This window comes from Schistocerca serialis, chromosome 5 (assembly GCF_023864345.2).
Source record: "Schistocerca serialis cubense isolate TAMUIC-IGC-003099 chromosome 5, iqSchSeri2.2, whole genome shotgun sequence".
In the NCBI taxonomy this organism is placed as follows: Eukaryota; Metazoa; Arthropoda; class Insecta; order Orthoptera; family Acrididae; genus Schistocerca; species Schistocerca serialis.
In genome coordinates, this window is record NC_064642.1 from 438,263,746 (window position 1) to 438,278,633 (window position 14,888).

A 14,888-nucleotide genomic window follows, 5' to 3' on the forward strand; every position below is an offset into this window, starting at 1 on the left:
ACTCTTCAATCGAGCCAAACTGCTGGTCTGATATTCCGTAGCCTCTTACTTTGTTTAACACCCGACAGTGCGGAACTGTATCGAACGCCTTCCGGAAGTCAAGAAAAATAGCATCTACCTGGGAGTCTGTATCTAATATTTTCTGGGTCTCATGAACAAATAAAGCGAGTTGGGTCTCACACGAGCGCTGTTTCCGGAATCCATGTTGATTCCTACAGAGTAGATTCTGGGTTTCCAAAAACGACATGATACGCGAGCAAAAACATGTTCTAAAATTCTACAACAGATCGACGTCAGAGATATAGGTCAATAGTTTTGAGCATCTGCTCGAAGACCCTTCTTGAAGACTGGGACTACCTGTGCTCTTTTCCAATCATTTGGAACCTTCCGTTCCTCTAGAGGCTTGCGGTACATGGCTGTTAGAAGGGGGGCAAGTTCTGTCGCGTACTCTGTGTAGAATCGAATTGGTATCCCGTCAGGTCCAGTGGACTTCCCTCTGTTGAGTGATTCCAGTTGCTTTTCTATTCCTTGGACACTTATTTCGATGTCAGCCAGTTTTTCGTTTGTGCGAGGATTTAGAGAAGGAACTGCAGTGCGGTCTTCCTCTGTGAAACAGCTTTGGAAAAAGGTGTTTAGTATTTCAGCTGTACGCGTGTCATCCTCTGTTTCAATGCCATCATCATCCCGGAGTGTCTGTATATGCTGTTTCCAGCCACTTACTGATTTAACTTAAGACCAGAACTTCCTAGGATTTTCTGCCAAGTCGGTACATGGAATTTTACTTTCGAATTCACTGCACGCTTCACGCATAGCCCTCCTTACGCTAACTTTGACATCGCTTAGCTTTTGTTTGTCTGAGAGGTTTTGGCTGCGTTGAAACTTGGAGTGAAGCTCTCTTTGCTTTCGCAGTAGTTTCCTAACTTTGTTGTTGAACAACGGTTGGTTTTTCCCGTCCCTCACAGTTTTAATCGGCACGTACCCGTCTAAAACGCGTTTTACGATTGCCTTTAACTTTTTCCACAAACACTCAACATTGTCAGTGTCGGAACAGAAATTTTCATTTTAATCTGTTCGGTAGTCTGAAATCTGCCTTCTATAACTCTTTCTAAACAGATAAACCTTCCTCCCTTTTTCTTATATTCCTATTAACTTCCATATTCAGGGATATATAAAATCGTTACAACAGTGCATTCGAATTGTTGCTAGCTACTGTTGCACAACATTATGAACTATTCATTATTGTACAGAGTGGCCGAGCGGTTCTAGGCGCTACAGTCTGGAACCGCACGACCGCTATGGTCGCAGGTTCGAGTCCTGCCTCGGGCATGGATGTGTGTGATGTCCCTAGGTTAGTTAGGTTTACGTAGTTTTAGGTTCTAGGGGACTGATGACCTCAGAAGTTAAGTCCCATAGTGCTCAGAGCCATTTGAACCATTTGAACCTCAACTCTGGATTCTCATGGATGATATACGAGAACATTCTACATATGAATACAGCAGTTTAAGCTATAAAGCAAAAGAAGGTTATATTAGGAAGTTATTGTCTACTGCTGATCCAGAGGAGAAAGAAGATACAGACATAAGTGAAGAAGATTACTAGTTACAAAGATGCTGCTGCTTCTGATATTGAAGATGCTATTGATGCTTGTAATGGAACTGAAGTTGGAAGGGAGACGGGTGATAATAGTAGGGATGTGAAATACAGAGCTGACGAAAACAATGGAGCAATTCTGTCTTCTCCAGGCATTTGACATGGTGAAGATGAAGCTCTATGGCATAATGAACCACCTGGGACAGGAAAGTAGCAGAGGCATAAGATTTTTGGGGAAAGGGCTGGGCCGACATGTGTAGCAAAAATTTGTTTCTATAAAAGATACCTTCTAGATTATACTTCCAGCTGAAACGTAAGATATAATAGTATTTTGAAGCAGACAGGGTGGCAAATCAGGTATTCAAAAATTATAACATGATTAAGAAGGAGCAGTGGAAGTCAGGAAGCCATTTACAAGTGAGGAATTTGCTGTACACCTTGGACATTGATTACAGCTGGGGTACGATTTTGTAACAGTGAACACATAAATGAAATATGAAAAAACGCGTTCCTTTTTATAGTGCAGGCTTATCCCTCAACAGGTCAAGGCCGATAAGCAGATTTATAAGTTTTGACATTGTGAACGCTGATGCTGATCGTCTGAAAAGCGACAAAGCTGCTAGAGTATCTAACTTACCTGAAACGCTGAATTCAAATCTTCAAATATACTAAGTCCCTACTGATTGCCTCACTGTTAATGAGCAGATTTTCCTTTACACAGGAATGATTAAGTTTACTCAAGACATGCCCCAAAAGTCAGTTAAACATTGCTTGACGCTTTGGTGGATTTGTAATTCGAGAAATTTTTATTCAATAACTGGCCAAATTTATTCAGGTAAATTTGCATCTTGAAGAGAAACTAATCAAGGGGATTGGATAGTAAAAGATTTATGTTACCTTTGCAAATGTCCCGGCAGAAATGTAATCACTGACTTATTTTTCACAACTCTCATTAGTAAGGCTGTTGAAAACTTTGGATTTGTTCATAGTTTGTACTGTGGAAAGAAACGAGTCCTATTTACCCCGAGAAATGCAACCTTCCTCTTCACGCCGTTAACGTTCGTCTATATTTGGCTTCAGTGAAGATAACGTATCTCTCTGTACACATGCCCCAAAGAAGAAAGAAGCAATTGTAATGTTGTCCTCTTTATATTACGATGCATTAGCTTCTGGCACTTTTTCAAAACTAGATATTATATACTACTATAACGGAACATATGTGGGAGTAGATAAGATGGACAATTTATATCCTTATTACAGTGTTGTAAGGAGAGAAAAAAAATGCCCTCGGGCATTTTTTACAACAATCTGGATATTTCTAGCTCAGTGACATACATTATTTACATAGAAAACATCCCTGAAACGAAAATGTGGCTCATGGACACATATTGTTTCTACTGGATCTGGAAAGCATTTGTCAGCGTCGTCCATTATCTGTAGATCATCAAATCCTAATTGCTTGGGAAAATTATGCCACACATCGTTGGGTGGTTTGCGGAGTATAAATGTAGATGTAGATGTAGATATATCCAGAGCTGAGTAGTGGGCGAGCACGGAAACCTGGTTACAGATTAAAATGGGTTGATTACGACATCAGGACAAATGAAATATTTCAGTTTCGCCATAAGGAAATAGTCTACGATTGTATTTTTCTTGGGTTCACTTTTGCTGTGTGAATGTTTCATGGCCTTTGTATTTTAGTTAATGTTTTCTTCCTACACATACCGAGAAAGAATTATCGAACTACTTATTGATGACTTTGTGCGTGTATATGAGTAAAACGCTATCAAATCAGACTGAAGTGCAGTATACGTTCAAGCCATTCACTCGGAAACTGTTTGTCTTGCATTCACAGCTCAGTTGCTACAAAAAAATCAATGAACTAATTAGATGAAAACAGAGCGCATGTCTTTGTGAGCTTCAATATAATTGCTAATAATTTCCACTAGAGTCCTATGTGTCTTGTGACATCAACGATTGTCTGCAAAGATATCTTTTGTGGGGAGGGAGGAGAGGCGCATTACAGGGATTCTATGGAGGACGACACACACACATCGTTGGCTAGTTACGTATGGAAATAAATTTTATTTGTTACATACTTTGGCACATAGCCAAAACCTCACCCGTCGCTTGTTTTTCGTGTAATCCAGTACCATTTAGCCTTTTTTGTTACCAGCACTACCGGTATTTGACTATAGCGGAAGCCTAATGCATTTCGTCCTCAAAACTGATAACCAAATTCCAATGTGCTTCTCACTTTCCCCTTTCCGGTTATCACTGAAATTGACAATACGTGTCGCCTCTAGGCTCAACGTTTTATAGTAGCCGATCTGCAATGCTAGGGTTTCAATGTGATGGAGTAGAATTGTTGGTTTTAGGTTGCTAAATGCGGGATGAGTCAAAAGTAGCAGTACACCCTGTTATGCCAAAACCCGACGGGAATGGGAAAACCTGAAAATTCCAATAAGGTATGAGTGAGATAATCTATCTTTTACGGTATGTACCAAACATGGGCGCCATCTTGATATCCACCATCTTGAATCTAAGTCAATTTTTATTAAATGGAAAGGCGTCGTGTGATACTCAAATAACATCAGTATTAGCTGATGTGATTTACGAAGTACCTGTCATGGTTCAAAAGTTAAAACACATTTTAGATTGGAATTACAGGCTCGACTACTCTGAATAAAGAACAGTAATTTAATGTAATCAGCATGGTGACCGTCTCCGTCAATGCACATCTGAAGACGCTGAATCCGGTCGCCATGCACTCGCAGAAGGATTTCCGCAGAAATGCTGGCACGTTCTTCTTCAGTTCGTTGCTCGACATGGTGTCTTTCCCTAATTTTCTCTGCGTATTCGAGTTGGTTTAAACGACCCCAAAAATAAAAGTCAAGTGGTGTGAGATCAAGTGATATGGGTGGCCACTTCACAGAACCACATCGGCCCATCCAATAACAAAAATTGACAATCTAACCGCTGACTAACCATTATTCAGTGGCCTGGAGGAGCGCCATCCTGTTGAAAGTAAGAGGCAAAGCTTCCGTCGCCATTCAGTTTCCAGGTAGCGTTGAGTATTTAGCTTCGCAATGAAAATGGGTCCATTTACACGGGTATGCGATATTCCACACCACACAGTAACCTTTACATCACCATCTCTCTTGGAAGGTTCCATCTAGTGTGGCTTCTGATCACTCCAGTATCTGTAATTGTGACGGTTCACTTTAGCACTGACAAAAATGTTTGCCCCATCACTAAACAGGATATCTTGTGCAAAAGACAGATGTTGTTGAATTTTCTCTGGGACCCACGTGCATAAATGCATACGTCTGTGTGGGTCATCCTCTGCTAGGTGCTGGGTTAGCTGAAACTTTAATGGATGTCATTAATAAGCATGAAGGTGTTGTAACGGCGACCAGAACAGTCGCGGGGTTGAAGTGACGGAAGACGTGGCGGGACCCGTGGAGCGGCCTGCGAACAACAAAACAACGGGAAAGAACGGACATGACCAACGAAGCACCTTACGACAACAACAAGACGAAACAACAGAGTCAAGAAAACCTAACTAGACAACCACATCCACTCGTAAACAAAACACGAAAGTAAATACGTTGTCTAATGCGAGGCGAAATGTCCTGAGACGTACGCAAGGTTAGACTGGCAGGCTGAGAGAGGCAGGCGCTTTAGTACGCTATCGGGGACGCCGCTATTGGTCGCTGCAATCACGTGTTCCACTGTGGCGCCCTCACTCTAAATGCGGGCCAGGAGGCGCGCGCCGCCACAGCTTGTGGCGCGATGGTGCAGAGACCTCTAGGGGTCTTCGACGTCCATGACGTCTGGCGGGGATTCAAATTCCGCGGCGCGCGGTACCAGAGAAGGATTCCTACTATCGATGACTGGCTGATTCCACATTCTGCTGACAAACGTCAAATGCTACGGTGTGGGCTCTTCACGAAGAACGCCAAAACCGTTGTCGAGGTTGTCTCGTCAGTAACACCTTTTCAACGGCCTTGTCAGCCACAGTATCAGTTTCTAGGGCTTTGGAAATTAAGTATCTGACAGTATTGTATGAAATTCAGGGTCTTTCTCGGTGTCGGTTGTCAAAATCTTCTGTTACGACACGGAAACATTCTGTTCTCTTGCCATCAAAACCTACACAGAATTCAACATGTGGCTCCCTCAGCTGATCTCGTAGCCCTTATTTTCACATTAGCATTGATCTTGCTTAAGTTACCCAGCTTAAAGACCCGAGCATAATGGGTACATACATAAACGTGGAATTTTTGTTTCTGTGTTTATGATTTTACTGCACTTTGACAAACCCATAGCCATTAGCCAATCATGTGGACCTTACTTAAAGTTTATTGAATGGCAGAACTAAAGGACGTTGATTAATGAGTACTCATACGTATTGAAAATTTTATTTGTTTCGTGGATTTTGTATTTACTAGACTTTCTCTCGGTTCTGCCACTCACCCCATTACGAGACCTTTGCTTAAATTCTATTGATCACTAGTATTGCTTAAACAGCTCAAATCCAACAGTGTAACAAATACCGAAACGTATAACAAATTTCTGTTTATTTTGCGGTTTGTGAGTTTATTAGAGGTAACTTAAAATTATGCTTTCAGCCGAACATGTGCGTTATGATTGGTTACTGCTGATGCCAAATGCGAATAGCGTTTTTACGCTGGTTAATTGTGAATGCGATGCCTACCTGTACATGTTATCCATAACGCATGGAATAACGTTAACCACATCTTACTTATTGTGCAAAATACAGTGTTCGAATGTAATTAGTCCGCTGGGCACAAACATGTATGAGCGATATCTGAGTGATCTCTGGTGGTCCTGAATCACGCTAAACAAGACACTCATGATTTATACATTTATTTTCACATTTTATGCTTATAGGCTCCCAGGTAATCTATACTGGAGACGCCATGATTCGTAATGCCACTGTTCTTCGAATGTAACAATAACGAAATACTACCTTACAAAAATATTTATTTACAGTCTTGCAGAGCTAGTGGCGGTCGTTACGACCTTATCAAGTTGAATGCTAACGAGCGACGGAAGCAGAATCGTTACTAACTGACGTTACGCAAAAATAATTCAAAATCAGTATCAAATAATGTCAAAAACTAAAATTACTCACATAAAAATATTTATATTCCATACGGTGCAGTAATCATTCCATCATAACTACAGTGGGGGTGTTCACAGTCAGAAACATATCCAAAAAGAAGGGTATAAGGCTTCCTCCAACTGATGGTAGGTTGAAACACAACCTTACGTGGATGGTACTTATTGCCAGGCTTCTTTTCCTTCGGCTTTGGAACTGATTGACCTAGCCAATTTAACGTGAACTCTGAACCACATTACGACTTGTAGTTTCCATGTTAATAGTTAACCGATAACATAGCCTATTCAGAAACAGGTAAGAAACAAGATATTTCATTGTTTATAGGCCCACATATCACAATTAATAAAAACTAAAAACGTTTCTTTATTCAGTAACAAAACTCTGACTTGGATATACAATGATATATTGCTAAGCACAAAGTGCATGTGATGTGAGAGATATAACATCGAGTACCATGTCAGTGCTAAAGTGAGGTACATACTGTACAAATAACTATGCATTAACTACAAAACAACGTGACTGGGCTAACAGCGTTCCAGCTACATATGCGAACAAGTTACAGTATACAAAACTGACAAACAGCCCAATATCACCAACTCGATTAAGTGTTTTATGGAGGAAAGAACCCACTTCCAAGATGTCAGCTCCAGCAATCGACTCCGTGCGAAAATTTGGTTCATTATTCTCATAGTTCGTAGTTATGATCTTCTGTAAGCACAGCTTTTACACACGCCCGCATCGCTTGTTTGTCACTCGCTCCACCCCACTGCGCCTACTTAATGCCAGAGTGCAATCTACTGTGCGGAACAGATTAACATACGAAACAACCTGCCAACTTTTGGGAAAGTGGAAAGCAGGCGAATCTTTCAAGACTGTCAAAACGAACTTTTAATTATTAAAACAAAAATGACATCTGTACATCTGGAGTTCGCGTCAGCAAAAGATTTCTAAGGTCAACACAGTCCGTCAAAATAACTTTAAGAACTCACACGGCAGAGAGGTGACGATTTATGACGTTAATATACAGCAGTGTGTCGTTGAAGCCGCAATGGAGGCTGTGTGAGCTAACGAAAATAAGCAAACACACATCAAAAAAAGTCTTACATCACAACTGTTTCCAAAACTCCTGAAGATATACGTTGACTGTGGCTATTTAATGACAGTCTCCTACACTGTTAAGAGGTGTGACTAAAGCAGCCGAAAGATGTAAACAACCGTGCATGAACCTATTAGACGGAGAGGTTTCGACAGCCGATCAGCGAACGGAAGCTATGTTGTTCGAACATGGAGCGGATACACAGAGACAGGAACTGTCGATGACATGCTTCCCTCAGGCCGCCCAAGGGCTACTGCTGCATTGAATGACCGCTGCCTACGAATTATGACTGGGAGGGACCCTGACAACAACGTCAGCATGTTGAATAATGTTTTTCGTGCCGCCACAGGACGTCATGTTGGGACTCAAACCGTGCGCAATAGGCTGCATTATGCGCAACTTCATTCCCGACGTCCATGGCGAGGTCCATCTTTGCACCCACGCCACCGTGCAGCGCGGTACAGATGGGCCTAACAATATGCCGAATGGACCGCTCTCTTTATCGACGAGTCTCGCGTATGCTTTCAACCAGACAATCGTCGGAGACGTGTTTTGAGGCAACCCCGTCAGGCAGAACGCCTTAGGCACATTGTCCATCGAGTGCAGCAAGGTGGGGATTCCTTGATGTTTTGGGGTGGCATTATGTGGGGCCGACGTACGCCGCTGGTGGTCGTGCAAGACGCCGCAACGGTTGTGCGATACGTGAATTCCATCTTCCGACCAATAGTGCAACCATATCGGCAGCGTTTTGGCGATGCATTCGTCTTCATGGACGACAATTCGCGCCCCTATCGTGCACATTTTGTGAATGACTTCCTTCAGGATAACGACATCCCTCTGCTAGAGTGGCCAGAATGTTCTCTACATATGAACCCTATCTAACATGCCTAGGATAGATTGAAAAGGTCTGTTTATGGACGACGAGACGCACCAACCACTCTGAGGGATCTACGCCGAATCGTCGTTGAGGAGTGGGACAATCTGTACCAACAGTTCAGTGATGAACTTGTAGGTAGCATGCCTCTACGAATACAGACATGCATCATTGCAAGAGGACGTACTACTGAATATTAGAGGTACCGGTGTGTGTAGCAATCTGGACCACTGCCTCTGAAGGTCTCTCTGTGTGGTGGTACAACATGCAATGTGTGGTATTCATGAGGAATAAAACGGGCGGAAGTGATGTTAATGTTGATCTCTATTCCTATTTTCTGTACAGGTTCTGGAACAGTCGGAATCAAAGTGATGCAAAACTGTTTTTGGTGTGTGTAATTTGTTTAATGCACAGTTCAGATATATACATAAGTAATACTCATATTAAGCTTTATGCAATGTAGGACAAAAACAAGACGCAGGAAGAAGGAGTCAAACGAATGGGACGGCAGGCGGTAGATGTGAGGTGCACGTACAGACAAAGGAATGATTACAATTCCAGAAAAACTGAATGATTCGTTCAGGAGAAAGTTCTGCACATTTTGAGCAAGTCAGTAACGCGTTGGTGTACCACTGGCCATTACGCTAGCAGTTGTGCGCACCTCAGTCTCTCTCTAGTGGCGGCTTGCTTTAAATCAGTCAGAGGACTGATGAACCAAAAGTTAAAATACAAGAGTAACCTCCACACTCGACAGTATCTATTATCCATGTTCAGTGCATGATTGTTAAAAATGCAAACTATCGCGACAATCAATTTATGACAGAATGCCGTCATACCCCTTTAGTATGTACCCCCCCCCCCCCCCCACCCAACAAGTACGGTTCAGCTCAACAGATTATGATGATAAGAAACGCACTGTGGCTGATGCCCAAGGAATTAAATAAAAATTTATATTTTATCTGAAGATGGCTGATCAATGAGGTGAAACTAATTACTATTTCTGTGGCCCTGGCTGAGATCTATTGACCATAAACCTAATTCTTTAGTTTCTTACAGCATGTCCTGTCAACGTGTGTGTTCTTCTTGTCTGTTTTCCACAAGGTCTTCTCCTCGCCGATTCTGCAGAGAATCTCCGCAGTTATTATCTTATCAGTCCACCTATATTTAAACAGCCTTGTGTACCAACGCATTTCTAAATCTCTGATTTCTTTCTTTTCCACTTTTCCTACAATCAACGATTCTCTATCGTACAATGGAAGCTCCACACATACGCTCTCAGAATATTCTCTCCCAAATCAAGGTCAATTTTCGTTTCTAGTAGACTTATCTTGGTGAAGAATGCCCTCTTGGCCTGTGCTAGCCTGCTTTTTATGTTATCCTTGCTTCTTCAGCCATACGTTATTTCGCTTCCGAGGTAGCAGAAATGCTTCACTTAGTCAACTTTTTGGTCTACAGTTTTGATGGTTAGTTTCTCGTTGATCTAATTTCTCTACTGATTATTAATTTCGTCACTGTTTCACTTACTCTCCGTTCACAATGTGCTCGTTAGACTTATCATTTAACTAAAGAGATCCTACAATTCTTGTCCACTGAGTAAATCAACGTCATGGGCCAATCTCATCACTGACATCCTTAAACACTGAATTTTAATCGCACTTCCGAATCGTTCTTTTATCTCTGTCATTTATTCCTCTATGTATAGACTGAACAGCAGAGACGAAAGACTGTACTTCCATCTTATATCCGGCCATTCAAATCAGAGCACTTTGTTTCTAATCTTCCGTTCTTATGGTTCCTTCTGGGTTCTTATACATATTGAATTGTACCTGTCTTTTACTAAAGCATTCACCTACATTCCTAAGAGTTTAAAACACCTTGAATCATTTTATGTTGTATAACGCTTTCTCCGGGTAGAGAAGTCCTACAAAAGCCTTTTGCCGAAGTTTCTTTATTTTCCTTGTTTCCATTTCCAAGTGCAGAGGTACCATTCGCCTCTCTGGTGCCTTTACATTCCCGGAAGCCTAAATGATTGTTGTCGAGGAGATCCTGAAATAACTAATGAACCAGATAGTACGTAGACATCTTTGTCACCTGAGGGAATCTGACAAAAATGTGTCCTACAAGAAGAGAGGCCAGCGGCCGTGGTGGACAACATGAAAGAGAAAAGGAGTAACATCCCAATAAGTGACGACATCCTCAAATTCATCTGTTTCAACCTCTTTTGCTTAATTTGCACCCAATGAGGTAAATTGATTAACGTATGGGAATAGCCTTTAAAGAACTTACACGCTCCCAGTTCCGTAAGTGTAGTAAATCCGCTGTAATTCATCTGATAATTGTCTCCCTCTACATCTGATGTGCAGAACCTGGCGCTTGCGATTTAGAGTTATAAATCTTGACGGTAAATCTCGAACCCGCATTACTAATCTTTACCCTTAATGGACGATAATTTAGAGAGCGCAAACACGTGCAGGAGCTATGCTCCCAGGGGAGGTGAAGTAATTAAGAAGAAGAAAAGTGAATCTAATCAGTCGGATTGCTGCCTTTCCCGCTCCTTGCCGGCGAAAGTTGTTAAAGGGCCCCCGAAGGCACCCAGCCGGCCGGCTCATACCCCCCCTAAGGCCGGCGGCGAGTAATGGATTCCGTTGTATCTGCTGAAGAGGTAATAACTGTGTAATGAAGCCGCCACCCCTGGCGCCCTCTACGGGATATTATAATGCGGGGGCGGCTGGGGTGGCCCGGCGCAAATCCCGGCGTAGCGCAGGGCCGCCACCCCTCCCTGTGCATATTCCTCGCAGCACGGACCGCGAGCTCGTACCGCCCCTGACAAAAGATACGTAGCCGGCCACCCTTTGTAGTCATTTCTGCGGACGACTGCTGCTCCAGATTCCGCGCTTAGCCCCGTTCTCTGCGCTTGCCTTAAAATGAGAATTCCCGGCTTAATTTGGTTTGGTAGGAGAAGAAATTATCTACTGCGACATACCGTTTCGTGTAGTTAGGTAGAGGAGTTAGAGAAAGGTTGTTTTATTCCTTACAACTTCATTTCGTGACTTACAGTAAGATCACAGCTGATCCGTTTCTCAAAATTACTGATCCGAATTCCCGCGCTAATTTTTAATAGACGCAAAGAGCTCTAATATCGATGAGAATCATTTCATTTTACGAGGGCATTCCTTTTACATGCATGAACATTCCAGATTCTGTTACGTTTTAAAATTCGCCTAAAATTGTTATTTACGTTTCAAAAATGCTCAGTGCCCCCTCTGCCAAACGCATCTCAAACAATCCAGACGAGAGTCACTTCCCATGCTTTTGTGGCCATGACTATACTAATTCAGTACTGTTCCTACGCGGCATAGCAATTCATCCAAAACTGTGGCATGGAGGGGCACACAACGAGGTTTTTCAGTAACCCTATAAAAAATGAATCATATACTGTGAGATCAGGCGATATTGCAGGCCAGCAGTGCAATATGAGATTCGTTCATTAGCTATCCATTTTTAAGGCAGCATGATCTTTGGCAAAACCAATGCATTTTACGTAGTCACTTCCACAAGAAAATGTGCTCCATAATTTTCGATGTAACATCCGCAGCGACATCTGTGATAGTGGTCTCGTGTTTGTACTCAGTGCGCTTTTGATCTGTGTGTAGATAAACAGGGTGAGAGTTGAATGTCTTGTTTTGTAGGTTGCAGTTTAAAATGAGTGCCAAATACCTAAAGCGTTACGAGGCCGTTTTCCATGCAAATCATCCAAAGGGACCAAAGCTTTCATATGGAGCGGCTGTCAAAATTCTTAGAAAGTCAAAGACTTTCGTTCCGAAATGGGTCAAACGATAATTAGAGGTTCGAAACGTGGATGATTTCCCGAAGAGAGGACCAAAGTGCCCAGTTACGGTCGATAATTGTGGCAATTGGATTAACTATTAGGTAATTGAGCAGTTAGTAATAAAATATTTGCACTTAAACATATATTTTGAATACTTCTTTTATTTCATATAGATAATAACGTACCCTTCTTTTGGAACTGACTGTAATGCGCATTATCTAAAAAAGTAAAACTCGTTAGTTGTTATCGACTTTTACCGTATTAATACCATACTTTATAAAGGGGTCAAGAGTTACTGATATGTAAGTAGGGTCCAGAACCTGAAAATAACAGATAGCACACACGGCAATGTGAAGTAACTTTCTATGAAGAATACTACCAAATGTGCTATGACCACTGCAAAAAAAATTTTAAGATGCTAATTTCATTAATTTTTGTTGACCGTCACACATACATTTTAAAGAAGTTCTGATGCGTAAGTAAATTTCTGAACCAGAATATACAGAACATGACATTCATTGAGAAACGTAACGTCTATTACTTACCCTTAAGTTCCTGGTCAAACTTAGCAGAAAAATTTGAAACCCTATGGCATATGATACAAGAAATCATTAAAAACAATAAACACGTTACCTAAATTTTAAAATATATAAAACTGAATAGATGACAATATTTTCAAGTATTCCTCACCCTCCTTTTCGTATTGCATGGGTTAAATTCTCAGTAATATTAATTTGTACATTTTAAACAACGAAAAAACAAGGTAACACATAACTACTACGTCAATGATTCTCAATGAAAGTAACTGTATGCAAAAAGTGCAAGAAAATGAGAAGGAATGATTACATAGCCACAGGGAGGAACTTCGGTTCATTTGGAGGATACTGAGAGATTGTAGTCAGTCTGAAAAGTAGACTGCATACAAGTAACTTGTAAATCTCAGAATATTGTGCAAGTACGTGAGACGCTTTCCAAATAGGACCAAACATATGGCAAACAACCCGTACCAGATAGGACTAACTAACGGGAGAGCAGCAATAATTGTAAGAAGTACGCCAACCTCGCTACAGAGTGCCACGAAAATACTGAAAAATCGCAATTGTCAGGTTCCTGCAGAATTATGTCACAAAACCTTACTTGCAATACTTCAAAACTTGGAATTAAATGACGAATCTAGATATTCTTCAACATCTCATGTATCATTCCCCCCTTATGGCCGCCGAACACTAATTTAGACTCGTCATGACACGTACAAATGTAGTTAAGCCGTCACTCTTAACGCAGTTCACACTGTAAGAAAATAAAGAAATTATAACATGAAGTATCAAGCATATTACCCACTTCTATGCAATTCACAGTGGATTGCATAGTATATAGGTTCACGTAAATACAGAAAAAGTGCTCTTTCATGTAGAAGTCAGTATGCTATTTCTCCTTCATTGTTGTGAATTACATTTTAGGCATGTTCTGGCAGCAGTGAGAAACGACAGATCTGAAACATATCCAGTTACATGATTGTTTAAATAGTTTCTTCCCGCAAAAAGGACTGAACCATGAATGTTTTCATCGGAATCGGTGCAAAACCTATGAAACTATGGAGAGCATCGCAGCTGCTGCTGAATTCGCAATATTTTTAAACCGTGGAGCTTCACTTTGCCTCTTAAAAGCAACATGAGACGAAATCATCATCATATACCTCCACGCCCAGGATAAATTAACAAAACTCTACCCGTTATTATTTATCACCATCATGCAGGGGAACGACGAGCAGAATCCTGTGGACTACCTGCTAAAATTTGTAGAGTATCGAGTAGTTGTACTGCCTATACCCTTTCCTCTAACCCTCACACCCACCCACCCTTCCCAGCCTATGTTCGAAAGTGTGCCTGTTCGATAAAAATGATAGTTAAACCTGGCTAATAATTGTAGTAGTTAAAGTCAAATCAATAAATAAATAACCGTTATTAAGTATCCACCTAAAAGTTATTCCTTATAGAACTGAGGATCTCCCATGTATTTCAGTCAAAATGCAAGAGAAAATCCTTGTTAGTTGATATTAGACCCATTTTAGGAATACAAGTACCAACGGTAGTTAATGACCATATGTAGCTTAATGGATGTTGATGTTATGGGTCTTGGTTATATTACTAAATTTCATACTGCCCAGTTAATAATCAAATATAAATTGTGTGTCAATACTTAACACGAAAAAAACCATAGAATGACCACTTTAGAACAGTATCACTAGGTGTTGTGATGCGATGAGCAAATGTTTAAATATCCCTGCTTTATGCTGGCTTGTGTCATCGGTCATCCACGCTTCTGCCGATTAAAAAAACTTCTAAGAAAGTTA